This window comes from Lissotriton helveticus, chromosome 5_1 (assembly GCF_964261635.1).
Source record: "Lissotriton helveticus chromosome 5_1, aLisHel1.1, whole genome shotgun sequence".
Taxonomy (NCBI): domain Eukaryota; kingdom Metazoa; phylum Chordata; class Amphibia; order Caudata; family Salamandridae; genus Lissotriton; species Lissotriton helveticus.
In genome coordinates, this window is record NC_136065.1 from 1,792,202,573 (window position 1) to 1,792,229,986 (window position 27,414).

The window sequence follows — 27,414 nt, forward strand, 5'->3', positions numbered from 1 at the left end:
TGTTTTGCACTTCTCATCTAACCTTCTCTCCCTCCCATCTTTGTTTGGTGGTCTCTTGTTTCAGCTGTTCCCCCACTCTACAGCTCCATCATGCTATTCTCTTTTGGTAGTATTTGTGAGCTCCTGTTTGGAGACATTGTCTCTGAACAAGGCCCAACGAACCAGAAACAACATTTTACAGATTTTGTGTTACACACAATGTCCACTGATACCTACTAACACTCAGCTGCTGAAGTGGGGAATTACCCCCCTCCAAACCACATGAGTTTTCTCTTAGTGTGTGGGGATGATTTGACTTTTGTTTCATAACTCGGAAGTGACGGAAAGGGAAAAAAACTTTACACCATCTACCCTAAATAGGGCAGGTGGTGTGGTGTCCATCCTCCAGTTGCCCTTGCTCCGTAGGGTGGCTGAAAGACGTTTTCTGTCAAGGACGCCAACTAGGGGCTCGCTAAATGAGGTGGGCGGACTGAGAGTATGTCAGACAGGGAATACCGACGCCTGTGCAATGGATATTCTGAGGTCTTTGCAAAGGATTATCCTGTTACCCCCAAACTTTAACTCAGGCCCCAATTATTTTTATGAAGGAAAAACAGGGGATTTATGTTGTCAAAACATCAGAGGATTTATCCTCCGTAGATCGCATAAATCCTTGTTACACTCAGCTGTCAATATGAAAGAAAGACAAATGCAATGTAAACCAGCAATTGCAATGCAATCGGTCTCACCTTTGGGACCTTATATTTATTTAGCTATGCAGCACATTAGCCTGGGTGCTGAAACATTTACTGTTCTTTAACATGGAGGGAATGTAAGCACCAAACTGCGTGACATGCCAGGTATGGGAACACATGGAGAGAAATATTGCCTTTCAGTGGTAAATGGTATAGTCCAAAGCTCTGCTTTTAATATAAAAGCAGGGCATTTGGTGGTCATATCACTGAAAATACAAGATTTGAAAAAAATATTGTTGTCTACGGGTGCTCGTGGAAGACAATTTCTATGGACTGGAATCTAGAGAAAGCTAAAGTGATTCTGGTATTTTAATCACCTTTGCTGGTCGTTTTCTATCAAGACAGTTAAATAGAGGCAGTTGAACAGAAAAAAAAGTGCCTAAGCAGAAGCAAACAAGTCCTAGGGCTGATTTCCTCCAGGGCCTACAAAGTACATACACATATAAGTATATACTAAAGTATACACTAAAGTATATACGAGAGGGCTTGAATGCTCGACCTAAAAACGATAGGAAGCACCAAAAAACAATGATTAAAAACTCATGTTTATTTCATAATAAAATGGCTTTCCCTAATCCTTCGTACTGGTCTGCAAGCCCGTCAGAAAACCCCATCTTCCTTTCAAGTTGTGTACATATTATGACCTTGAAAGCAAGTAATCGTCCAATGAGATCTATATTCTTTAATGACATTCTGTTTATGGCAACATATCAAAGCTAATTTAATTTAATTACTTGTTATTCCCAATTTGCACTTCACAAACCAACACTAGCCAATTTGGGTATGCTTTCTCTGATTACATTTTTTATTGGAACATACAAAAATCGATTCAAGTCCAATGCCAAGACTTTTCATGACTCATGGACAGCTCTTCATCAGGACAAAGAATAAACTGTCACTGATTGCAAATACCCAGCAATGCATAATAATTTCTCTGTGTTGACTACTACATGAATGATTAATCATGCTACAATTGTTAAATAATTCAGTATGGATACCAATTGAAAAACATATGACAGTTCCTACAAGATCGATATTTAAGAAAATTAATTTACGTTTCCTATCTTTTTGTTCTTTGAATTAAAAAAATATAAGTGCCTAAGAATGACTTGATAGAGAGTGCATGTCGGCTAATAAGGCCTGAGTTACAAAGATTTTGGTAATCATCATTTGACATTGTAGTTTTTTAGAATCTTGGCCCTTTTACAAGGTTTATAGAAACAAATGATGGCTGTTCCCTGTGATATTTTTGCTATAACGTGAGCCTTTCGAGAGGGTGTGCGCTAACATTAACATGATATTTTCTGAGCTGGGTGGAAATTAGGGGTGGGCAAAACTTGCTGAGTTCCACTCTGCGGAATTCCGTGGAGTTACCTAAAAACTCAGCGAGAGATCTGCCAGTGGTGGAATTTGGTACGTCATGCTACTCGCGCTGATTTTTAGCGGTGGGAGCTTCTTTTGCCAATCGAATAGATTGTCTACTCAAATGGCAGCTCTCAACACGAGTGCCAGCTTTCGCAACATGAGCCGTAGTCACCTGCTGTGACCGCCTGCATTGAGATATCTCGCCTGGAGGCGGTCTAGCATTCAATTTTCTTGTTTGCCAATTTAAAGTTGGCGAGCCGCGCACAAGAAAAAACTCCACCACGAGGCAGTTGGCAAAGTTATTCCAGAAGTCGGTGCTCCAAGCAAAATGCAGAGGGTGAAAAACTCAGTGAACTCCGCCTGAGGAGCAGAGTTTATCACCCACCCCAAGTGGAAATGTGTGAAATTAGATTCAACTGCACTTGTTAAAAGTGCAAATATTAGCTGGTGGGAAAAAAGTAGCGCAAAACAACTACAGCATGCATAAATTGTATGAAAACACCATTAGGGAATCAGGACTGACCGACCTCCGGTCGGCGGTCCGGACCTCAGCATTACAATGCAACCACACATGGTGCGGTTGCATATTCCCATTTCTCTATGGGAGCTTTTGCTGCCTTCGTAAACTGGCCGCAGCATACGCTCCCATAGCGAAATAGGAGACTCTGTTCATCCCTGCACCGCATGGCAGGCACCTAAAGGTGCCTGCCACGTGGTGCAAGGATTACCAGGTGTGCACCCTCGGCCCCCAACTGGGGGCCGCAGGGTGACCTACTAGAAACCAACATCTTAATCCCTACAGCAGAAACACCATCCATAGGTATTAAAGTCAGGCCTCTGGCTGACGGGCTCCTTAAGAACATCGGAATCCAGCCAGAATGACCCGGTGGTTTCACTTTCGACTGCCTGCATCGCAATGCGGTGGACAAAAGTGAAATCCGCAAAGAGCTCCGACCTGTGGGTGGAGGCTTTCCGAGTCTCATCATAATAAGGTCCTAAATGTCACATGAAACTATGTTTTTGTGTCCATGAAAGTGGAATTGAATGTGGAAAAGACTCCATATTTAGTAGTCTATTGATTACTGTTAGAACTGGGGGTCTCTAGTTGGCAGGGGTAGGTACCACTGTCCAAATAGGGACCCCTGCTTCTAGTCAGGGTAAGGAGGAAACCCTCTGAGATAACCCCTGCTCACCCTCTAGGTAGATTGGCACGGGCAGTCTAGGCTAACCAGAGGCAATGTGTAAAGGATTTGTACCAACACTCACAGTAAGACAGTGAAAACACCACAAACTGACTCCACAACAGTTTAGAAAAATAAAGGTATTTAATCTAAACTACACAAGACCAAAACGACAAAAATCAAACATACACAGTTCAAAAATATGGTTTCAAAAGAGTTCTTAAGGTTTGCGATAAAATTCTTCAGGTTCCGATAAAATAATCCACAGATGCGTGAAAAGTTCACAGTTGCGTCACGTTTACTCACAGTACCTTTTAGTTGCGACAAAGTTCCAAAAGCAGAAGCTGGTGTGGTGGAAAACAAGCGATGCGTTGCTCCTGAGACCCTGGGGAGGCGTTTGCGACAGCCCCGCTGCAGCAGCGGGCATGTTGCGACGAATCCGGTCTGTATGGGGAGGAAGGCCACTTGTATGGATTCAGGTGCGGAGGTTCCGTAGGAAGTTTGTTCTCGCAAAAGATACGATGCGATGATCTTTGGAGTTGCGACGATCTCTGGGACGACGATGCGTGGACCAGGGGTGATCTTCTCTCTTGCAGCTCCTCGACGCGATGGTTTCTGCGACGACACTCGCAGCGACTTGATGCGGTCCGCAAGCAAGCGGTGCGGCGATCTCACCCAGCAACGACAGGCTCTGCGACGGCACTCGCAGCGATGTCAGACTTTCCCGCACCGGTCTGGTGCGTCCCACAAATGAAGGATGCGATGGCTCTGGCAGCGGCAACAGGCGCTGCGACGATCTCGGCCTTTGTAGCGGCGGGGATGCGCTCCGCAGCGAGCGATGCGATAACTTTTCAATTGCACAAGTCTCTCAAGCTTAGTTTCAAGCTTTCCAGCACAGGTACAACTTCCAGAGGCCCCACAACTGGATCAAGCACTCTAGGAAGGACAAACCTCTCTCAGCAGAGTTCAGGGAAGCTGGGGGTGAAGTCCTTTTGTTCCTGGGACTTCAGAACAGGGAGCCAGCTCTTCTCAGGTCCTTGGAGATTCCTTCAAGACAGGGGACACAGCACAACAGCAAAGTCCTTCCCCTCTCCTTGGCAGCAAAGCAACAGCAGGTCAGTCCAGCAGAGCAACAGCAGGACAGTCTTCCTTCTTCAGTTTCAGCTTTCTCCTTGGCAGAGGTTCCTTCTTGATTCCAGGATGATCTAATATTCTGTTGTCAGGGGTCCTGTACTTATACTCCTAAAAGTCTTTGTTCTCTTTGTGCAAGTGGGCCCTGAGCCCGGTCTGAACCAGTTCTGGGTGTTGCTTGAGCACTTTGTTTACCTGGCTTCTCCTTTCCTTTCAGAGTGAGGGCAGGGTCGTCAGCCGCCCAGCAGGAGGTGGAGCCAGCATTGTGAAAGGCAGGCACAGCCCTATTCAGGCCCAGATGCTATCTCCTCCCACCACTCAAGTTGCAAATGCAGCCATTCGGCCTAGGGCTGACTCAGCCAGCCTCCTGGGGAATTCCCAGCCCCTGTCACTCTCAAACCAGACAGTCAATACACAAACAGGCCAAGGCACACAGAAGGGTCAGACAAGAGAACAGCAACTTTCTAAAAGTGCTGTTCTCAAACACAGGATTTAAAAACAACCTTTCCTAAAAGATGTGTTATTAAATTCTGAGTTCAGGGATACTAGACTCCTATGTCCTATATTGTTCCTATGAGAAGAAATGCTGGTAGCCACTGTAGCCAGCATCCCCCATGTTAATCTATGGAGCAAGATAGCCTTACAATAGTGAAAAACGAAAATGTCTGCCTTTCACTACCAGAGCATGTCACCTGCACCAGTACATGCTCTACCTTTCACATACACTGCACCATGCCCAGGGGGGTACCTTGGGCCTTGCATAGGGGTGACCAATGTGTACAAAAAGGGAAGGGTTAGGCCTGGTCAGTGGGGACACTGGCCAGGAGGACATGGCAGTTCCTAGACTGCACACAGGCACTGCAGTGGGCGGCCTGAGACACCATTTTAGGGCTACTCATGTGGGTGGCACAATCAGTGCTGCAGGCCCACTAGTAGCATTTGTCATCACCAGCCCTGGCACACCCAGTGCACTTTACTAGGGACTTCATGGTGATACAAATATGCCAATCATGTATATCCAATTACAATACAATTTACACACAGAGCATATGCACTTTAGCACTGATCAGCAGTGGTAAAGTGCGCAGAGTCCTATTGCCAATAGCCACGGGTCAGGAAAAATAAGGGAGGAAGAAGCAAAAAGTTTGAGGATGACCCTGCAAGAAGGGCCAGTTCCAACAATTACAGTTGCAAATGAAAATGCACCGTGCAGGTCAGTAGGTATGCATGGTGTGAATTAGGCAAGTTTTTTGTAGCTGTTCTGTTGCACGCATTTGCCCCAAAATTAACATAAGCATTTGCAATACAATAGGTCTCGCATTTACGCAAGTTTGGGCTATTGACATTGCAAATAACAATGCCTTTTATTTTTGTTTTCGTTTTTAAAACATAAAAAAGAAGCATTGTTATTTACAATGCCTATAGCTTAAACTCGTGTAAATGCTAGACCTACTGCATTGCAAATGCTTGTTTTATTTCAGCCATGTTGTACAGCAGCTGGTGTGCACAAAAAAGCTGTGACGCAGAGAACTGCTGCGTGATCACGCTTTTTAAAAATAACTTTCAGACAGAAAGGGGATTAGGATGTCTCAGTCACAGTGTCCACAACATCTTTGGAAACATAGATTCAAGTATGTCATTTATGTCAGCACCTGGAGTACTCTCTGTACTTTCTGAAATACTGTTAACCCTGTGACATCTCTATGACAACAGACAGAGGTATCAACGAGAAGCCAATGGCGGTCCTTGGTCTAACACCTTAATAAACATTTTTAAACAGCTTTAAAATTCCCTTCTCTATGACAGGACATTATCATCCTGTAAACATACAATTTCTCACATGTCAGATACAGAACCCTGTTGTTACACAGAACCAGGTTATTACACAGTTATATGTGCATTTGGGATGTATGACGTTAGAACGCATACATTGACAACGCGTACCTTTACAACGCGTTCGTAACAACGAAAGTTGTTACCACGCATTGCGCTGGGGGGGCGCAAAATTGATTAATTTAATTTACTATTCCAACACCAGTCCCCGTGGATAGTAGGGAAGGTGTTGGGATAGTAAATTAAATCATTTACTATCCTTGAGCGCCCCCCAGTGCAATGCGTGGTAACAACTTTCGTTGTTACGCCCGCGTTGTAAAGGTATTCCGTGGTAATGCTTGCGTTCTAAATGCTGCATACCGTGCATTTGCTATTTCATGGTGTATCCAAGAGTTTCCGCCAATGCCAGCTTTGCATGCAGCAGAATAACTGGATATGTACATGAGTTCTATTTAGATTAACTGTATGTGGACTTACTCTACCTGGATATCCTTGTAATCAAACTATGGTTTGACGTCCTGAACCTATATTGGACACCAATGCATAAATATAAATTAAATTATCTTAACTATCAGTTCTAGGACAGCTCAATGAGTGCGTCATTCACACCTTGTCTTGTTAGTTTGCCTCCTCGACCTCACAGGGGGAATATTTCAATGCTGGAGCTGAGCTGATTTGGTTCAAAGGAGACCAGAGAGGATTCAAAAGTTAAGAAAAAAGGCTGATCCCTAGGTATTCTGTCAAGCTATTATTTTGCGAGCAAGGATTCATAAGATTTAACAAACTAACACGTTTCATGCTAGCGAAGGGCTTCTTCATGGCACATGGTTGGAGAGGATGTGGCCTTAAGGCTAGAACGGTCAACCTCGAAGCTGGGGAACCGGATCTGAGTCTCAGCAGGGACGCTCAACATCATGTGATTCTGGGCAAATCACTTAATATCCCCGTGCCCCAACAAAATGAACGTGTCAGTTAGGGGTGGGCAGACAACTCTGTTCCGCCCACGGAATGTGCGGATATTTGCCCCTTCCGCGATATATAGGCGAAGAAACAAGGCAAATCTCCGCACATTTGGGGCTAACCGAAGTTGGCCTCCCGCCCACCTCCCGCCTGCAGTATTAAATAACTTTAAAAAGGATGATATATAACATTTCAAATAACCTTACCTTATTGGCGGTGTCCCCGGGCTTCCATCTATCTCCATCGCGTCTTCTTCTGGGAACTGTGCATGCACCAGAGTTCGAACATGTGCATTCCTCGTTATGAATGTGCATGTGCGGGCTCCCCCTCGACCCCTTCTTCTGCTGCATCCACTTCACCTTCCAGAAACCCACCACACACCACCGCACCCAACAGATCCCCCGCCACTGCTAGAGCAAAATCACCGAAGACCATCTACATGCAAACCTCGCTCTTAGCCCACCCACTGAACCCTCCAACACCGATGTCGCTGCCCACAACCTCAGACGCTGGATCGAGGACTGCACCAACACCCTCGCCCCACTGAAGAAACCCCCCCACAGAGACACCAGCAAGAGGGCCAGCTGGTTCACCCCAGAACTCCTAGATTCCAAGCAAGCCTGCCACATACTAGAGAAGAAATGGCACAGTGAACAAACTCCGGACAGCCACGCAGCACACAAGGACGCCGTCCACAACCACCACCACCTCATCAGGGTTGCCAAAAAGACCTCCTTCAAAGACCACCTCGACAACAAAACACACAACAGCAAGGAGCTCTTCAACATTGTGAAGGAACTCGCCAACCCAGCTCCAACACCAACGACATCACGCCATCGCAAGCCATGTGTGACTCCCTCGCCACCTTCTTCCACCGCAAGATAGCAGACATCCACGCCAGCTTCAACACCGAGACAGCCCCAACAGACAGCAACACAACAGACCCTCCCCACACCATCAACCACATCCCCTTGCTAGCCTGGACCAGCCTGAGCGTCGATGACACCATTAAGACCATGAGCACAATCCACTCCGGCTCTCTGTCAGACCCATTCCCGCACCACGTCTTCAACAAAGCAAGCAGCTCCATCGCACCCCACCTACGCAACGTCATCAATCTCTCCCTTGAGACAGCGACCTTACCAGAGAGCTGGAAACACGCCGAGATCAACGCCCTACTCAAAAAACCCAAGGCAGACCCAAGAGACCTCAAGAACTTCCGACCCATCTCTCTGCTCCCCTTCCCAGCCAAGGTCATTGAGAAAATCGTTATCAGACAGCTAACCCGATACCTCGAAGAGAACAGAATCCTGGACCCTTCCCAGTCATGGTTCCGCAGCAACCACAGCACCGAGACCGCGCTCATCGCCACCACCGACGACATCAGGACCCTGCTAGACAACGGGGAGACTGCAGCACTCATCCTCCTAGACCTCTCCGCCGCCTTTGACACTGTCTGCCACCGCACACTACGCGCACGCCTCCACGCAGGGGGGATCCGAGACAAGGCTCTGGAATGGACCACCTCCTTCCTCTCCGGCAGAACCCAAAACGTTCGCCTCCCCCGCTTCTGTTTCGAAGCCTCCGAGATCATCTGCAGGGTACCCCAAGGATCCTCCCTCAGCCCGACACTGTTCAACATTTACATGGCCCTGCTTGCACACGTCGCCCGACAGCACGACCTCAACATAATCTCCTACGCCGATGACACTGAACTGATCCTCTCCCTCACCAAGGATCCCATCACCGCCAAAGCCAACCTCCATGAAGGAATGAAGGTCGTCGCCGACTGGATGAAGATCAGCCGTCTGAAGCTGAACTCGGACAAGACGGAGGTCTCATCCTCGGCTCCAACCCGTCAGCCAGGGATGATTCCTGGTGGCCAACGGCACTGGAGGCAGCCACGACCACGCACGCAACCTGGGAATCATCCTCGACTCAACGCTCTCAATGACCAAGCAAGTCAACGCCTTCTCCTCCTCCTGCTTCAACACCCCCCGCATGCTCCGCAAGATCTACAGATGGATCCCGACAGATACAAGAAAGACAGTCACCCAGGCCCTCGTCAGCAGCAGACTCGACTACGGAAACGCCCTCTATGCGGGAGCCCAAACCAAGCACATCAATCGACTACAACGGATCCAAAAAGCCTCGGCACGACTGATCCTCTGTACCACGACATGGCCACATCACTCCCCACCTGAGAAACCTGCACTGGCTCCCCGTCAACAAGAGGACATCCTTCAAGCTCCACATCCACGCACACAAGGCACTCCACAAGACCGGCCCAGCCTACCTCAACAGACGGCTCTCCGTCTACACCCCCAACCGCCAGCTCCGCTCCGCCGACCTTTCACTCGCCACCGTCCTGCGCATCTGAAGAACAACCACCGGCGGGAGATCCTTCTCCCACCTCGCCGCCAAGACATGGAACACCCTCCCACTTAGCCTACGACAGACCCAAGACCTGCTGACCTTCAGGAGGACACTAAAGACCTGGCTGTTCGAACAGTAGTGGCCCCCTCTCCCCCCCAGCACCTTGAGAGCCTGGCGGGTATGTAGTGTGCTTAAAAAATGACTGATTGATTGATTTTACAAGATCTCTTCATCAGGGGTATCTAAAATGCAGAAATTCATATATATTTAACCATTAGCATCATTGTTGCACATCTATTCAACAAACGTATAAAATGTATTTATTAGTGTACTGGTTAAAACAACGCATTACTAACTTCTATTAAGATGACATGAAACCATCACAGCATTGAAATATCAATCCCCTTAACAAAACGACCACGTATTTTTCAACTGCCACAAGTTTAGAGTTTATCGTGCCTCTCACTCACATCCCTCCCATATACCTTCAACCCATCATTTGAAAACCATACACGACTGAACTGAGAAATGCGCTTACCGTGACACATCAATTATTATTCATTTAAAATAGCCCAAACTCGCTTAAAATCCATGCTCCTTGGAACATTTCAACAAGTGCCGCAGCACGTCTTCCTCCAAGTAATAGCAGCATCAACTGCTGGTAACTGACTCGACTTCATATCTCACCTCCCTAATTATCTGCAGGTGAGTGATCACATGTTTATGCCAAGGGGCTCGAATAACACTGAAAACGGACTGCTGGTGTTCCTCGCTCAAACCCTTAATCTTACTATTGTAATGACAACTACGTTTCCCAGAACCCCTCAACCCAAATCTTTTCTCGCTGCTCTCAGCCTCCCCAAATTACTAGTGCGATCGTTATGCATATCCTATGTTGTCATTAGTCAATTATTACAAAACATAAACATTTCACAATGCTAATAACCTATAATTGCTGTGTATGTGATATCTATAGACGTATAAACAATTCTATATTAAGGGTAGCGCTCTAGTTGTTGGGAGCGATTAACAATAAAGAAAGTAGGACTTGGCGGCCGCGGGACGGCGAAGGTGGGCGGTGGCAGTGTCCCCCCGAGCTGTTTGTGGCGAAGCAGTGAATCCCTGCAAGTATCTCAGCCAGAATTTCTTTAATAATCTTAAAATACTGTTGCTGCAAATCCTAGCGGATATTTTAAAGAAAAAACAAAGGTAGGGCTAAGAGGGACTGTGGGGCAGACAGCACTCACCCGGTTACCTAAGTTCGGCGTTCCTTCCTCCCCGCCCCAGTCTGACGCGGTAACCAGTACCGTTGCGCGGAGGGCGGGGCAGGTAGAGCCAGGCACTTCCGGGGACAAAGGGTAGCGCTCTAGTTGTTGGGAGCGATTAACAATAAAGGAGCCATGCCTCAGAGACCGCACAGCGGACGCGCGCAGCGGACGCGCGCAGCGGACGTGCCATAGGCGCGCCGAAGACAAGCCCGTCTGCGCCTGTCCGCGGCCGTACGGGGCTAAGGGCAAAACACCTGCCGGTTTTCCAACCATAAGGGAATATGGCGCTAAACAACTGTTGGATCTAAGACAGGGGGTTGGAGATAAGTGTTGTCACAGTATAACGCTTTCCTCCGATCAAAAAAGATGTAATCACTGTTCATTTACTTTTACTTTGGCTCAGCAGCTAAGTTCAAGGAAGGTTGCACAGAAGGTGAGACTGTCCCTCATTAACTGTAGGTCTTTAGGGAAGCACAAAATGGAGGTTCATGATTTATTGATAGATGGACAGTTGGATGCCCTGTTCTTAACGGAAACATGGTTGAATAATGACTCTGCACCTGATATAATAGATGCACTGCCACCAGGCTATGACATCAACAGGATAGACAGGCCCACGGGGAGGGAAGGTGGATTAGCCATAATTTTTAAATCAGAAATAGGCTGCACCTTGGAGTCGGCTGACATCAAGGAGAGCGATGCGGGCTTTTTCACCATTATAGGCCTGGATAGTCAGGCCCTGAAAGGGTTTCTAGTCTATAGGCCTCTATGCCCACGGACCAGATTAACGGAAAGCCTGATAGACTGCTTGATACAGCCAGTCCTAAAATACGAGAGGCTGCTACTCTTGGGGAATTTAAATTTTCACTTTGATGACCCTACCAATACAGAAGCTCTGGAGATCCGTAATGAGTTAGCAGCGATGCAAATGACTCTCAAATCAGAACTCCCCACCCATGGCCCCGGCCACTTATTGGACCCTATCTTCTCCGATTAGGAGTTGCTAGCCGTCGATCCCCAAGTGCCGGTGGCATGGTCGGATCACCACCTGATTTCTTTCCAGATAGAGGCAGAGAGGGGGAGAGTACATAAGACAGATGATATAACTAGACGCAGGAGATGGGTAGGCTTCTCCAGAGTTAAATTCGATAATATTCTGGAACAGGGTGGTCCCCCAGTGGGTCTAGAGATGGAGGCAGCATGCGAAGCGCTTGATAGTCGTATCTTACAAGCGCTGGACCACACAGCCCCCTGGACCAAAAACAGACCCTGGAGGCAATCTAAATCTGCACCATGGTTTGGGACCGAGCTTGTCAAGGAAAAGGCGGCATGTAAACGCCTCGAGAGACCCTGGAGGAAAGGCTTTTCTGTGGCGGACAGGGTGGCTTATAAAGTCAAGCTCAAGGGATAGCCTATCATGCCCTGATCAGGAAATATTGGATCTCCTATTATAAACATAGAATAGAGGGAGCGGATAATTCAGCCAAGGAATTGTTTGCTGTGTTTAAGGAAGTTACCTTTCTGTCCAGCTCCGCCGCACCTCAGAAAGGCTCGGTTGAATCTTGTGATCGAGTGGCACAATTCTTTGTGGACAAAGTTGACAAAATGCATTCCTCTTTTCCGATGGAGCCAGAACAGATGGCATGACAGAAGAGGCCAGTGTAAAATATGATGGAACTGAGTTACTAGTATCCTTCAGTACTCCCCAGCAGGATATCCTTATCGACATAGCGTCTAAAATTAAATCAGGCTCTCCCAATGACCCGGCGCCCGCGAAAATACTTAGGGAAAGTATTAAGACGCTGGAACCCCACATACGTCATCTGCTGAATCTTTCATTTGGATCCGGAAGTGTCCCATCAGCGTGGAAAGAGGCAGTGGTACTCCTGCTAAAAAAAAAACCTAACATTAGTGCGGAGCAGTTAGATAATTTGCGCCCAATCTCTCTTCTCCCCTATTTCTCGAAAATAGCGGAGAAAGTTGCTAATAAGCAACTGACGGAACATATCGAAACATGCAAATTTCTACACCCTACCCAATCAGGCTTTAGGGCGTCCTACTCAACTGAGTCTGCCTTACTCCTGTCTACAGAGACCATATGCAGGCTGGTGGATGAAGGCCACACCACAGCGGTGATCCTTCTGGACTTAAGCGCTGCTTTCGACACTGTAGCACATCACATCTTGCTGCAGTGTCTGAAAAAAGGGGGTGTGAGAGGCAGAGCTCTGGAGTGGCTGGATTCGTTCCTCCAGAACCGTAGCTTTCAAGTAGCTCAGGGATCCCACCGGTCGAAGAGTATTAGGCTGAATCAGGGAGTGCCCCAAGGGTCTAGCTTGAGCCACACCCTCTTTAATCTCTATGTAACACCAATAGCAGATATCACTGAAAGATTTGGGATTCAAGTTGTAACCTATGACGATGACACGCAACTTGTGGTGTCTCTTGCTCAACCTGACGGGGCAGCAGCCAATAACTTCTCACTGTGCTTACAAGCCACAGCGACCTGGATGGCCAACAATTGCTTGAAACTAAACAGAAGCAAGACGGAGGTGGTGGTGGTGGGGAATGCACCATCTGTGTGGACATCGGCATGGTGGTCGCAGGTATTGGGGCCTCTACCCTCTCCCAGTGATCACGTCAGGAATCTGGGTTTCTGGTTAGACAGCAAAATCTCCTTTGAGTACCACACCAGACGTGTGGCAGGACAATGCTTCGGTATCCTGAGAAATATGCGGAAAACACTTGACCTACTCCCGACTTCGGCCAGGAAAACCCTAGTTCATGCTCTCATTACCTCCAGGTTGGATTATGGGAACGTCCTGTACCTGGGAGCTAATGTTAGATGTATCACCAGGCTACAGCGCATACAGAATGCGTCTGCCCGTATGATCTTGATGCTGCCCAAAAGAGCGTCAGCAAAGAAAGCCCTGGAATCTCTTCATTGGCTGCCGATTAAAGAATGAGTGCTCTTTAAAACCTTGCTGATTAGCCATCGTATCATACAGGGGAAGGGGCCATCTTATCTTTTGGAACTGCTGAACCCGTACATCCCTGGGCGTGAGTTGAGATCGTCCGGGAAAGGGCTGACAAAGGTTCCTAGGTTCAGAAGAACTCGGATGGGAGGGCGCTCCTTTCGAGTCCAAGCAGCTCAGCATTGGAACAGACTTCTACCCGCAATGCGATCTGAGACTTCGGATCGTATTTTCCGAAAACAACTGAAAACCCATCTCTTCCCTCGGGCGGGAGAGTGAGGAGGTCTGCATCTGAGGAACTGGAAGGGAGATATGCATAACTAACTGTAGCTAGCCACATTACAGCGCGGGGACACACTGTTCTCAGTGTAACCAGGCGCTTTATAAAATTTATTATTATTATTATTTTTTATATTCGGCTAGATCATAGTTCTATTCAAAACAAATGAAAGTCCGCCATGACCGGAAACCCAACTCCTGCGTTTAGTGTCTTATGTCCATTTCCGTTTACTCATCATCATCATTTTCCTTATGTTAGTTCCTATTGCTTCAAGGGTGCAATCTCACAAGTTAAAATATGCTTTATTACACATCAGTGTTAAAAAGGCTAGAATTACCCTGTAAAATAGTGTTCATTCTACATCAGCCATGGCAGGGTCGAGAGTATGCTATTAAATTACCAGTCCTGACATTGTAGCCATCTCGAGGCTGTTGAGTACCTGGTTGAAATACCAATTACGGAAGAATAAACTTGCCTTGACCCTGAGAATTGGCTACTCATAGCTCCTGTAACTTTGTCTACTAAGAGTAGTAAGTGAGATGCACACGTGTCTCTGTGTTCCTCTTGCAGTGACCTCAAAGTCTCGGGTTCAAACACTGACTGAGCTGACTTGGCTCTCATCCTTCTGAAGTCAACAGAACTGGTCCTGGTTTAAACGCGGTAGGGCTGGCAGGATGGCCGAGTGGGGTGAATGTTCGCTATTGAAACAAGGGGTGACCTACAGGTTGGAAGCTCGAATCTTGGCCAAGCTTACTTAGCCTTCTAGCCTTCCCAGGTTGATAAATTCAGACCCATTACATTGGGTAACAATAACAAAAGTTACTTAGAGAGCTTACAATAATTCAAATAAGAGCAGTTCGAAAAGCCATATAAAACACCGTATTAAGCAATAGTCATGCCTATTCAATGCAGCTTATTCTGCAAAGGGTCATTTGCAGATCTTGTTACAAAATACGTCACCGACTCCAGATTTTGAAAAAAAACACGTTTTTGATTCAAAATGCATTGATCGGCGATTGAAAGCAACTGTTGACTTGTGCATGGCCCCTTGTTTCTGGTTTTAAATACACCTTAAAACAAGGCTGTTTTTACTGTATCCTTCTTTCATCTCCTATGTGTCAGAGCGCCAATGCGTCCCTTCAGGGTCGAGTCGTTGCGCTATCTCAAGATCAAATTAACATAACCTAACATAACCACCACCCCATAACTATGACTCGAAGAGCAAATACAACAGTTGTATCACAAGGGGTGTGCACACCTTTTCTTGGTGGAGGGTGGGGGGGCAGGGGGGGATGGTGTTGATAATACGTGTATGATCCCGTGCTATAGATTAGATTAGAGTATTTATAGAGCGCATGGCTGCCTCGGCAAAAAGGCGTCCCAGCGCTAAGAGCAGATCAGAGTGGAGAATTTAGGAGGGAACTAAATTTGAGAAAAGAGACAGGTTTTTACGTGCCGTCTGAAGATGTTATGGTCGGGTTCAGCACGATTGTAAAAAGGGAGGAAATTCCATAGTTTAGGTGCCAGGCATCTGAAAGACCGACCACCAGATCTGGCCTTGCGTATACGTGGAGTGTGTGCAAGACACTGGTTTGCGGAGCGCAGTGCTCGGACTGGTGCATACAAGGTGCACAGGCTGTTGAGAATATCTGGGGCTATACCTATCAGTATCTTGTGCATGATACTGAGTGTCTTAAAGCTTATCCGCTGCTCAATCGGTAGCCAGTGAAGATGATGGAGAAGGTTGGAGGCGTGACTGAACTTCGGTATAGCAAAGATAGCACGTGTTGCCGCGTTCTGGACTCGTTGCAAGCACCTCATCACCGATTTGTTAGACCCAAGGAGGAGAGCGTTGCAATAGTCCAGACAGGCCAGGATAGACGTCTGAACAATCAGCTGGCGTGTTTCAGCATCAAAGAGACCCAGAACTGGTCTCAGACCACGGAGTATCCCAAAACTTTTTCCGGCCACTGTTTTAGCATGCGTTTCTAAGTTCAGATCTTTATCTAATAGGATGCCCAGGTTTTTTACCATGGTTTTAGGGTCCGGGGGGTTACCAAGTGTCGGAAGCCACCAGTCATTAGTCCACTGATGGGAATCTTTTCCCACTAAGAGAATTTCTGACTTGGAAGAGTTCAATTGCAGACAATTATTAGTCATCCATTCCGCAATAGCAGAAATATCCTCTTTAAATTTTTGTTTGTCTTGGGTGGGGTTGTTGGAGAGGGTGAACACCAGTTGGGTGTCATCAGCATATGACACAAGGGACATTCCGCTAGCTTTGGATAATCTGGCCAAAGGGCTCACATAGATAATAAAGAGCGTGGGGCTTAGAGCGGAGCCCTTAGGGACCCCACATCGAAGTGTTTGGGTCTAGGAGGCAAAAGGGGGAGCTGTCACTTGGAACGTTCGTTCCGAAAGGAAAGATGCAAACCAAGCAAGTGCCGTATTTCCTATTCCAATTTCCTCCAAGCGTTGGAGTAATATTTCATGTGACACTGTGTAAAATGCCGCGCTTAGATCAAGCAGCACCAGGATAGATGTGCTGCCTGCATCCAGCGCGCATTTGAGGTGTTCAGCCACCGTTAACAGGGCCGACTCGGTGCTATACCGGGAACGGAAGCCATTCTGTGAATTGTCTAGGATGTTATTACTGTCTAAAAATTGCGTAAGTGCAGTGTTCACATAGGCTTCCAGAATTTTTTACATAAACGGGAGCAATGAAATAGGACGGTAGTTTTCTGCTTTGGAATCGTCAAGTGTGGGTTTTTTAAGCAGGGGTATATTACTTTAGCGTGCTTCCATGTTTTTGGCACTGTTGCAGTGGAGAGGGAGTGATTAAGTAATTCTAGGCATGTAGGCAGAAGATCTGATTGAATTTTCCTAAAAACTTCAGGCTTGAGGGGGTCAACCGGGGAGCCAAATTTGATTTTATTATTAATTTCTCTAACTCGTTAAGGGTCATGGGTAGGAAGGTTGGTAGAAGAGGAGATTCAGAATCAGGATTCATGTTCAAATTCCAAGCATTGGGGGCAATGTTATATCCCAGTTTTAGGTATATATCTTCAACTTTCTTCACGAAGAAAGTAGCCAAATTCTCACAGTGTGAATTAGAGGTGATAGTATTACCAGATTCTGCTGGAGGAGAGGACAGGTCCTTCAGAAGCGAGAATATGGTTTTGGTCTGATTCGTGCTGTCAGGCAAGACAGTACTATAAACTGTTATTAAATAGCATATGTTTGTGGGGATTGCTTCTAATGCAGTGTTATTTCTTAAGGAGCGTGTGTATTCTGTATAGAACTCCGCTCTCTCCCGAATGAGGACATTTAAATGTAAATGTAGCTACATAATAAAGCCAAATCTTACTTCACCAGAGAACATGCTGCATAATTTGTGATTCCATGCAGGATAAGTAATTCAAACTTTCCTAGAAGTCTTCGAGGTACTTCGGATAGCAACTCATTTCACTTGCTGCGCGCTCCGTAGCTAGTTATCAACCCCCATCCCCCAAAAAAACATATTATTGTTTATACGCCGAGAATAACCACACAGGAGCAAAGCGACTGGAATAAAATGCAGTATTCAAATTGTTGCAGAATACTTGTGCTGCCCAGCAATATCTAAAGATGCTGGGATGAACCAGGGACACCATCGTAGAGCGTGCGTATTGCTATACTGTGCAGCTTTGTGCCGCTTTTTATTTGTTTGTACATTCTGATTCTCTAAAAAAAGAGAGGGGTCCAACACTTCCAAAGGGACAGGACACTGCGAAGACGATTACGTCTAGAATAAACTCCCTTTGGGGTATTCACTTAGCATACCAAACATGCACTCACACCACACATTCCACTCAGTAAACGCCGGGTCAGTATGTCAGTTGCCAGAAATTCAAATCTTAATACAATTTATAAAAAACATATATTTAATTTTATTTGAGTTGGTTCCAAAGGATATCTATATATGAACACCTTTTCACATTAAAAATAATACTACATAGTTATACACATTAAAAACCATAAAGATAAAACATCATAGCACAATATCAAAAAATCAAACATTCATAAAAACATAACCACAGTCACATGAGTTCATGAGTTCAACATCTCATTTTTACATGTGTAATTTGTCACACAAATATATCTTAAAAAGTGTTTTGTTATTTTTCTATTAGTAGGCCAAAAAAAGCGACGCGTTTCGGAGGGTTACATAGGTTCAACCTCCTTCTTCAGGCTTCTTACTGCTTGGTTTTGAAAGCAATATCTACCTACGAATATATATACAACAGGATTCTATATTATAGCATAGAAATACATTCCAAAAAATTAACCAAACCATTGATGACATCATGAAAATTACAATTCCATAATTCTTCCATTATATAGTAACGATCTTTAACAATTTAGCAACATACTGTCAAGAATAACATAAATCATTGAGTTACTGGCACTATTAATTTCAGGACCCATCATGCACCCAAATTATAGGATCCTGTTGTTCTAGAAACATAATGACCACATCACATATCACTCAATCATCCTATCACTCAGTCATGAAGACAGTATCAACAAGATAGGCTGCTACCACTCTATCCTCACTACTTAATAATTCCATATCTACAAGATTTGCCAATATATGCAAATATATCCAATGAGAGTAGGTTACAATGATTGAGACCTATTCAGATATGCTGATAAAACTATCTTCTCTATCAAGTGGTTCACTGTCTTTAAATTGTATGATTGTCCTATAACTAGATTAGTAACTATTAGGTACCCACCAGGATGTAGTTAGATCGATATTCATAGAGGAGGAATCTGTTGATAAGGAATCTCTCCTTCCAGTGCTAAATTTCAGCTGGGCAGAGGGATACTGCCACGAAGAAAATGTCTACAGAGGGGTCACAACTCCAATCTCTGCGCACCGTAAAACAAAAAGCCTCGATCAGTTCATGACATACTAGACTGAGCTAATTGCTTCTATTTAATTAGGAGAGCATGTGCACTACCTTTTTGCATTTCTGAACACTTCAGCACATTATAATTCTAAAAATGTAAACATACCAATAATATAGGCAGACAGGGTTTATTCACGAGGGCCAGTCTTAATTCCTTTGAACCTCACTTGATGCAAATTGTCAATCCTACAGATGGAAAAGGTTACAGTGTCTTTATCAATCACCAGCATTTCTACTATAATCTTAAAGAGAGCCTACGTTGTGATAATTTGGGACAGGATAATTACCTTCTTGCTTAAGATGAAGTCCACAAACTTCTATCCTCCTTGTTATTGTCACTCTTGTCTTATTGACGTTGCTTACGTACCCTACGATAAAAAAACATTCGCTGTAACATTGCGCATTGGGCTATATTAGCAACTTCTTAAAACTACATGAATGGAGTTATAATCGCTATCCCCCATTTTGTCTATGCAGGGTAAGGAGGCCAACAGTTAAAATCACTGGTGCCAAAAATATCGTATCACCTAAACACTACTCACACATACTAAGGAGCTGCTGCATATTCGTTTGTACCGTGTAAGTTGTCTTGTTTCCCCTACGGTCTGTCTCTTTTAAAACTTGCATGTCTGCATTAAACAAGCATTTGCAATGCAATAGGTCTCGCATTTAGGCACGTTTAATCTATTGACATTGTAAATGACAATACCTTTTATTTATGTTTTAAAAGCGAAATGAAAAATAAAAGGCATTGTTATTTGCAATGTCAAAAGCTCAAACTCGCGTAAATGCGCGACCTATTGCAAGCAAATGCTTGTTAGATTAGTGAGTAGAAACGCTCCCTATCAGCCTGCAAAGCAAATTAATTAAATAAACAAGTGCGGCCGCTAAAGTGAAAGTGGACCACGCTACAAAAATAAAATAAAATTGTGCTTACCGACTTATGAAGGAGACCATGTAACGCCACAAGTAAAAGATCCAGCCCTCATGGGAGGTAACAAATGGCGATAGGGTGTTAACAAGGAGGGACAAACAAGCCTCATTATCAATCGGAAGCCATCATTTACCAAGGACAATGGCACCAGCCAATCAAAAATATGGACGGAAAGAAGGTGAGGCTTCCACAGCATACTTGACTACTGCATGCCTCGTAGAGCGAGCAGCGTATGCGCGCTGCCGCTAGGTTCCACCTAAAAAGGATAGCATTTACAACCATAGTTGAAACCCATATTGTGGACATTCACCATATTCTCTGTAGCACTAGGCTAAGGGGTAGGAGCCAGACAGGGGACAGGTGGAGGGGAGGGTTGGCCATGCAAAATCCATTGAACACCCGCTAACTTGATCTTCTAGGTACATTGCATTTCATACTCTGGAATTGCAAGTAAAACTATTTGCACAGAAGAGTAGAGAGAATGTGTCCAGGTTGTTAATGTAAAGTCAGCACACTCCTATCTCACAGCGGAGAAGCGAAGGAGGTACCTTAACTTAGCAAAACATATTCTCTGTTGGGAAATATTGAGACAGTGTGCAGATGAAAAAACCTTCTAAAGTTAATAAAATGGGTTACCCATCCTATCAACAATATGCCGGAGTGAGCGGAGTGGCAGGAACATGTATTGAAATCAACAATGTGTATAGATTTCCGTGCATCTGCCGCTAAAAGTACGAATATTTTGTTGAGTGCAGTGCTTAGTATTCCACTTGGTTTATGGTAAGTGCAGTAAATGTACTAAACGTGGTTTCCGTACACTGTGACTCTGGATTCAAGCTAGCCTGGCTGATGAGGAATGATACCTAGAAACCGGTCACAGGATGTTTGTTTCCGATACAGGGAGGACCTGGCCTGGCAGTTTGGACTTGACTCTTCCCATGGGGAGCAGGGTCAATAATGATTCGCATGTGGTTGGATTCAAATTGGGATGGTATGGTGAGCAAAAAAAAAAACAACAACCAAAAACATGATGGATTAAACCTAGATCTGTGACTAGTGGTAAATGTTTGATTTGTTCAGCATCCAATCCATCATCTAGTCTTTTTGCTACTGGAGTTGCAAGAGCATCAGACAACCTTGTCGGGGTGGTGGGATGTTGGTAGACGGATAAAAAAGGACATAGCATATACTATTCACAAATCATTCTGCAAAAATGGGGAAAAGTGTTCTACTACGTTTTGAGCGGGTGGTGCAAATTTGGGGGATTCAAAAAGAATATCAGCTATAGCCCTGGAACAGTTATAAATTAACAGGGAAACTCCTGCTTGCTAGGATTTTCTGATGCATATTTTCCATTATGGGAAAAATCTGCCTAAGCAGGTTTAGCAAGTCACACAAAATAGTACCACACATAACAATTTACTTTTTTCACATGGAAAATATTTTCTCTCGGGTAAAAAGAAATAAACCCTCTGAAAAGAGTAGTTGTAGATGTGTAAATGAGTTGGAAAACTAAATTGGAAATAACTGTGAATGACAACTAAATTATGATTTTCTGTGTGTTTACAAAATGTTCTATAGCCATACCATCTGCTTTACTCCCCACAACTAGGTTCGCATCCATAACCAGACACTTACAATAGTGGAAAATCCTACACAGTGCCAGTTGTTCTACCAAAAAACTATTTTACTATTCTAGAATTTCACTATTCCAGATTTGTGCATGAGAACATGAAATTTAGAATCACAAATGGCAATTTGGGGCATCTAAATTATACTAGGATACTCAAAAAATAAACGTGAGTCAGGCCTTAAATATATAAGCGGGCCTACGAGTTTTTGCATTTAGTTTACATAACTACAAACGTATTAAGGTGAGTTCATTCACCAAACATTTTTCTTTCCAAAGTAACTCATGTTCACTGTCTATGTGTTTTTCAAAAACATCTTTACATTTTACATTCCCTTTAGTAGACACAGTGGTTATCACCCAAGAGCAAGGCACTGGTCTTGTGACAGATAGTTTCCATTGTAACAGTCCTTTAGTGGACTGTACAATTCAGTGAGTGTATTGTTCTAAAAGCTAGCTCGAGAGAGTGATATCCTTGCACAGCAATCTAATATCTACTACTTTTAACCTACTCAAGGAGACAAAAGCCCTGGTGTTGCATATTGGGATGTTGATGTGATTTCCTGGAGCCCGAATGAGGAAGGATTACTAGCCCTGAGCTAGAAACTGCTATAGAGTTTAGAGGATTTAGTTATCAACAGGCACAGGTGGGCGTACTAAACATGGGCACATCATCCGCAGCTGATATGTATATGAGGCACAGGTGGTCTCGGACAGGAACACGGGCTTCACTATGAGGAGGTCTGATATGAGAGAGTAGCTACTGCAGGGTTCATTCCTTGAGACTTGGGATCCTGAGCCTGCTGCCTCTTAGCTGAACGATATCCGAGAAAGAACATAACTTACCTGGGACCTGCTTCCATTGTGCACATGGGCATGGAGACCAGAGGCTCCCTGCCTCCATTTCTAGCCTTCACCTGCCTCACCTGCTGGATCAGGTAACTTCAGTATGCAAACCGCTGCTGACCAGCGATGTAAAGGTCACTGTTGTCATTTTTCACCCTAAGCTGACAGGGAGTGAGTTAGAAGACTCCAGAGGTGAGAAAGTCTTGTCACGTGGATCAGTCATCCATCGTGGGGGCCCAGAATGGATAGTCCTTCGTCAATTAAACTTTTTGTTTGGAGTACAATTAATGCCAGACTTATTTTTCATTACTAGATTTTAACCCAACGTATTGTGATGGAGAAAATGTTGCCTGCACAGTTGTAGGTTGAGTGTGCACCTGCTTATGGTTCGGTATAGCAAGTTGTCGATTTTTGTCCCCCACTCAGCACACAGACAATCGCGCATGTGGGCTGGAGATAGTTTTGTGGTAAGGATGGAGAACCAGTGTGGGCTCTATGGTCTCAATTAGCACCCTGTGTGCATCCTATTTACCACGCGTGACTATTGTCAGTTTACCAGACTGTAAAAGATTGACAGTAGGAGCAGTAAAATCAATTATTATGGCAGAGCAGGCCTATTTCTCTGTTGTTGCCCCAAAGAGTTGCCTACTGGCCTCTCCCATCTTTATAAAGCTGTCTGCCAGTCCCCTGTAACTGACTCATTCGCTCATCCACTGTGGGGACATGTATGTCTTGTGTATACCTATATGAATGTACAGAGAATAAATGTATGGAGTGTACGTGACACAGGCGGCAATAACCACATGGTAATCCATTGTGAACTGCAGTGCTCGCTGTCAGAATATTCCAGAGATGCTTTTAGTGGGTCAGACTTTTTGGTGTGGAGGAGAGGGGATAGAGAGTCCCTTTTAGGTAGTTTCATCTGTCCTTTCGTGGCCCAATGTACACTGAAAGGGATACCTACCCCTCCCACCCACCTCTTATCTTCCACAGGTAAACAGTCATTTAAGTGCAACAGCCTCCCTTTCTTTTGACAGGATACTCCCAAGCTCCACCTAGTGCCTTTAGACAAAGACATTGGTGGGACCAGTATGAGTGGAAAGAGCAAAAAAGAATAATTGCCCAGAACCACTCACTTACTATTGGAATACACAACTTGGTCTGCAACTTTACTATAAAAATTGGGCACAAAATTTCAGCCTGGGTGACAATTATATCTCTACCAGAATCCTTGGTCCCACATCTGTGGTGACTAAGGAACTCTTCTGCGCTCCATGGCTGCTGTATCCACTAACAATTCTCCTTTCCAGGTTCAGGATCAGCACCTGAAAAGTCTGACAGCCTGGTGAGAATGGGTATTGGAGGTGTCCTTGCAGCACAAGAGCTCAGGTGGCAAGGAGCAGGGAAGCAGATGTATCACCACTCACAAAGAAGGGTGAGGTCTGGGTGACCTGTGTACCACTGCATTGTCTTACCCATGGAAGTGCCAGAGTTAAAGAACCACAAATTGCTTAGTGTAAGATCCTACTAGAACGTAGCGTACAGAAGTGAGGGAAGTTTAACAACTTTCAACTGCAGTTGCACCAGATGGTCCTGTGATGAAAAAGGAAGGCAGCCTATGACACTGGAATTCACCCGACTCATAAATGCAACTTGAGTGGGATCCTAGCTTTGCCTGGGTGGGCAGCATTGTCTGGATCCAAGGAAGAACCTATGAAGCAGGTCTTACCTGACTAAAACCGTTGCAAACAAAGCCTTGCTGCCGGTACTAGCACTGCTCAGAATTCTCGGACAAAGCATTTGCTGGTACGTCTACTGCAGACCACAACCACGGTTGACTTGGGCAGAGAGAAGAGCAGCTGAGTTAAGGTTGGTGGGCCATGCACCGTGTATACAACCTTGAGCAGCAAGGACGCTGACCAATGGCCTGCAAGAAACATCACCAAGGACATAATGGTACTGAGCCATAGTGACCTCAAAGAACAGGGGCCAACTCCACAACTCTTAGGGAATAATTCAGACTGTCCTACAGATTAGTTTATAATAACAATAAATATATCGCTTGCAAAGCCCTCTGCTGAATATTTACAGCAATTGCATTGTGTTAGTTTTAAAGTACTTTTTTTTTCCTTTTTCAAAGTAATTTACTGGCTTGACAGTCGTTTATTACTTGTCATCAGATGCATTATTGAGTTTCTTGGACTGCTCAACTTCACTATCCTCATGGTCTAATCATAAAGGGTAGTACTTGGCGCTCACTTTTGGACTCAATAGTTTTTCAGACCCAATAATTCTAGGCCTGGACACCCTTGTAACGGGAACTTGGGTTATTTGGCCCAGCATTATGGCCAAATCACAATCTAGGCCTTAGTGTAAAGTTATAAGAAAATACTCAGATGAAAAACGAATTAGGAAGCTTCTCAGATGTAAAAACAAGCAAAGGTTCAGATTGCAGACGAAATACAATAGGCGCCTACATCTGAAAATCAGAGCGACAATTTGCAACTAGAAATTTCAAAGATGTGGAGCGAAGGGGCATATCATACAAAGAGGAAGGTGGGTGTGAGTGGGAAGAGGTTTGTGTTTTCTTATGCCCTGAACACCTGTTGCTGCCAGATGCGACATTGCCCTGCGCATATGAATATGAATGACATCTACATGCCCATTTGGGCCAGTGCTTACTTTTTAAGGTAACACGTGATAAAACCCCCCAAAAATTCCTAAAGGAAGGCATAATAGGAGCTGTTCACTTTGACCGTAAGAGCTACACACTACTTCCCTGGCCCAAATTGACTGCCACCCCTGGAAATGCCTACTGCCATGGGACGGATTTCATTCCAGAAAGGATGCAGAAAATGCTTTGAATCATTTGTATAATCTCCCAGTATGCAACACTATTGTTAGGGTGGTGCATTTATAATTTAGTTTTTGCAATTTGAATAAAAAGCACCAAGTTACTTTATGCAGGATTGTTACCCCGTGTTATATGTAAGAAGCTTTATGCTCCTATTTTTGATTTGCACACTGGTATTTTCAGAACTTGTAAAAAAAAAAAATAATAATTACAAGTGCCAGAATTAATTCTAAAAGCATGGTTGGGTGGGCAACTCACCTGCCTGCTTTGCCAATGCTTGTTTTCATTTTGTAGAAATTTTGTAAATCGTTATTACAAAATGGCCGCTCATATGTGCACTTGCACACAAACCCACAAATGGCCAACTCCAAATGGCTTTAGTAATAAAGTTATACAAAAACCATTCAAAGAGGCCACACATGCATATACAAAAGACACACATACTCAAACTGGAATGGCATGGGGAGCAAAAAAAGATGGATTTAGGCCCAGATATCTGTACTGGGATGAATGTATGATATTGTTCTGCATTCTGTCCATCAGTTGTTCTTTTTGCAATTGTTCTTTATGCACAAATACTTATACAAGCATGCACATACATAGGTGGCTATATTTAAATGGGATTCACTAGAGATAAAACAATTAAAAACGGTTCCACTTGCGTTCGGACAAATGCACATGCATAGGCAGCGTGTCTTGATCTCAATGGGCTCTATTTGTTTGACCCCATAAAGAGCAAATATTGCAAACTATTTCCTTGGACCAGGACTTTGTTAATTACCAACAAACTTGTGTTGAATTAGAGGCATATTTTAATTTGCATGCCATTTCAACTCAAAAGTAATTTGCACCAGCACATCTGGATGGCTGGGGCTTTATGTGAGCCAGTGGACCGTAAGAGCACTGCGTCCCCAACATTCTGAATATCAGGCTTGTGAAGGACTTTTTGTCTTTCCTTCTCATATCCCACAGGCCCCCATGTCTGTGGTAGACTGAGGACAAAGGACTAGACCCAGAAAGAACCGAGGGACAAAAAAAAGTTCATAATAGAGATATAGAGATAAGACTATTGATTACAGCTTTCTACACACATAGGGCCCTATTATGATGGCGGACGAACTTGCGTCCGTCCGCCACCCCTGCGTAAGAGGGACCGTCCACATGGGCAGCGGCGGTCCCTCCACGGCAATTAGGATGTGACCGCCACCCTGGCGGTCACATCCTGTATTTTTTACATTGCGGCGGGTGCTGCTTGAAGCAGCAGCCGCCGCAATGTAAAAAATGAAAGCAGTGCATTTGCATGCACAAAGCGGCAGGCACCGCGCGGTGCCTGCCGCTTCGTGCACGCAAAGGCAGGGTGCTCCCCCCACGCCCCCTTCACCCAGGGGGCCCGCTACGGGCCCCGAAGTGAAGATCCACATGCTTTTCCTCGGCGGAGAATCCGCTGTGGAAAAGCATGTTTGCACACCCATCCTAATATGTCTGGCGGTGTCCGCCACCATATTAGGCCTTTTCCGCCGCGGTTGTAAGCCAACCGCGGCGGGAAAGCGGTGGACAGAAACCAGGACCCACCAGCCATCCTAATGTGGCGGTGGGTCTTTGGTGGGTCTGCAGAGGATTTTCCGCATCCTCCGGGCCGGCGGTGGCTTCCGCCGGCCCGGAGGATGCGGAAAATCCTCCATCGTAATGTGCCCCATAGTGTCGTAAGAAAAAGACCACCTTAAGTGTGCTTGTCTAACACAAAAAAGAATGCATTTAACTAACGTACACACAACACATTTGAAATATTGTGAATTGGTCAGAAACGCTGGTGAAAGCACATCCCCAGCTTCATAAACGCGTCTGCGGGCACACTGCAACACCAGCACTTGACATTGCAGAAACACCTGTGGCTCTGCGAAAGGCACATCAAACACTGAGCAACCACACCACAACTCTGCCAAAGAGAGCATAGTATACATAAACAAAACAGTTCTGAAACTCACAGAGAGGCAATCAAGAGAGTAGCTTCTAAATCACTGACCGGCAGCTAAAATCCGAATGCGAATAAAATCTAAATTCTTTTGGAAATCTGGATCAGTGTGTTTGCAAAGTA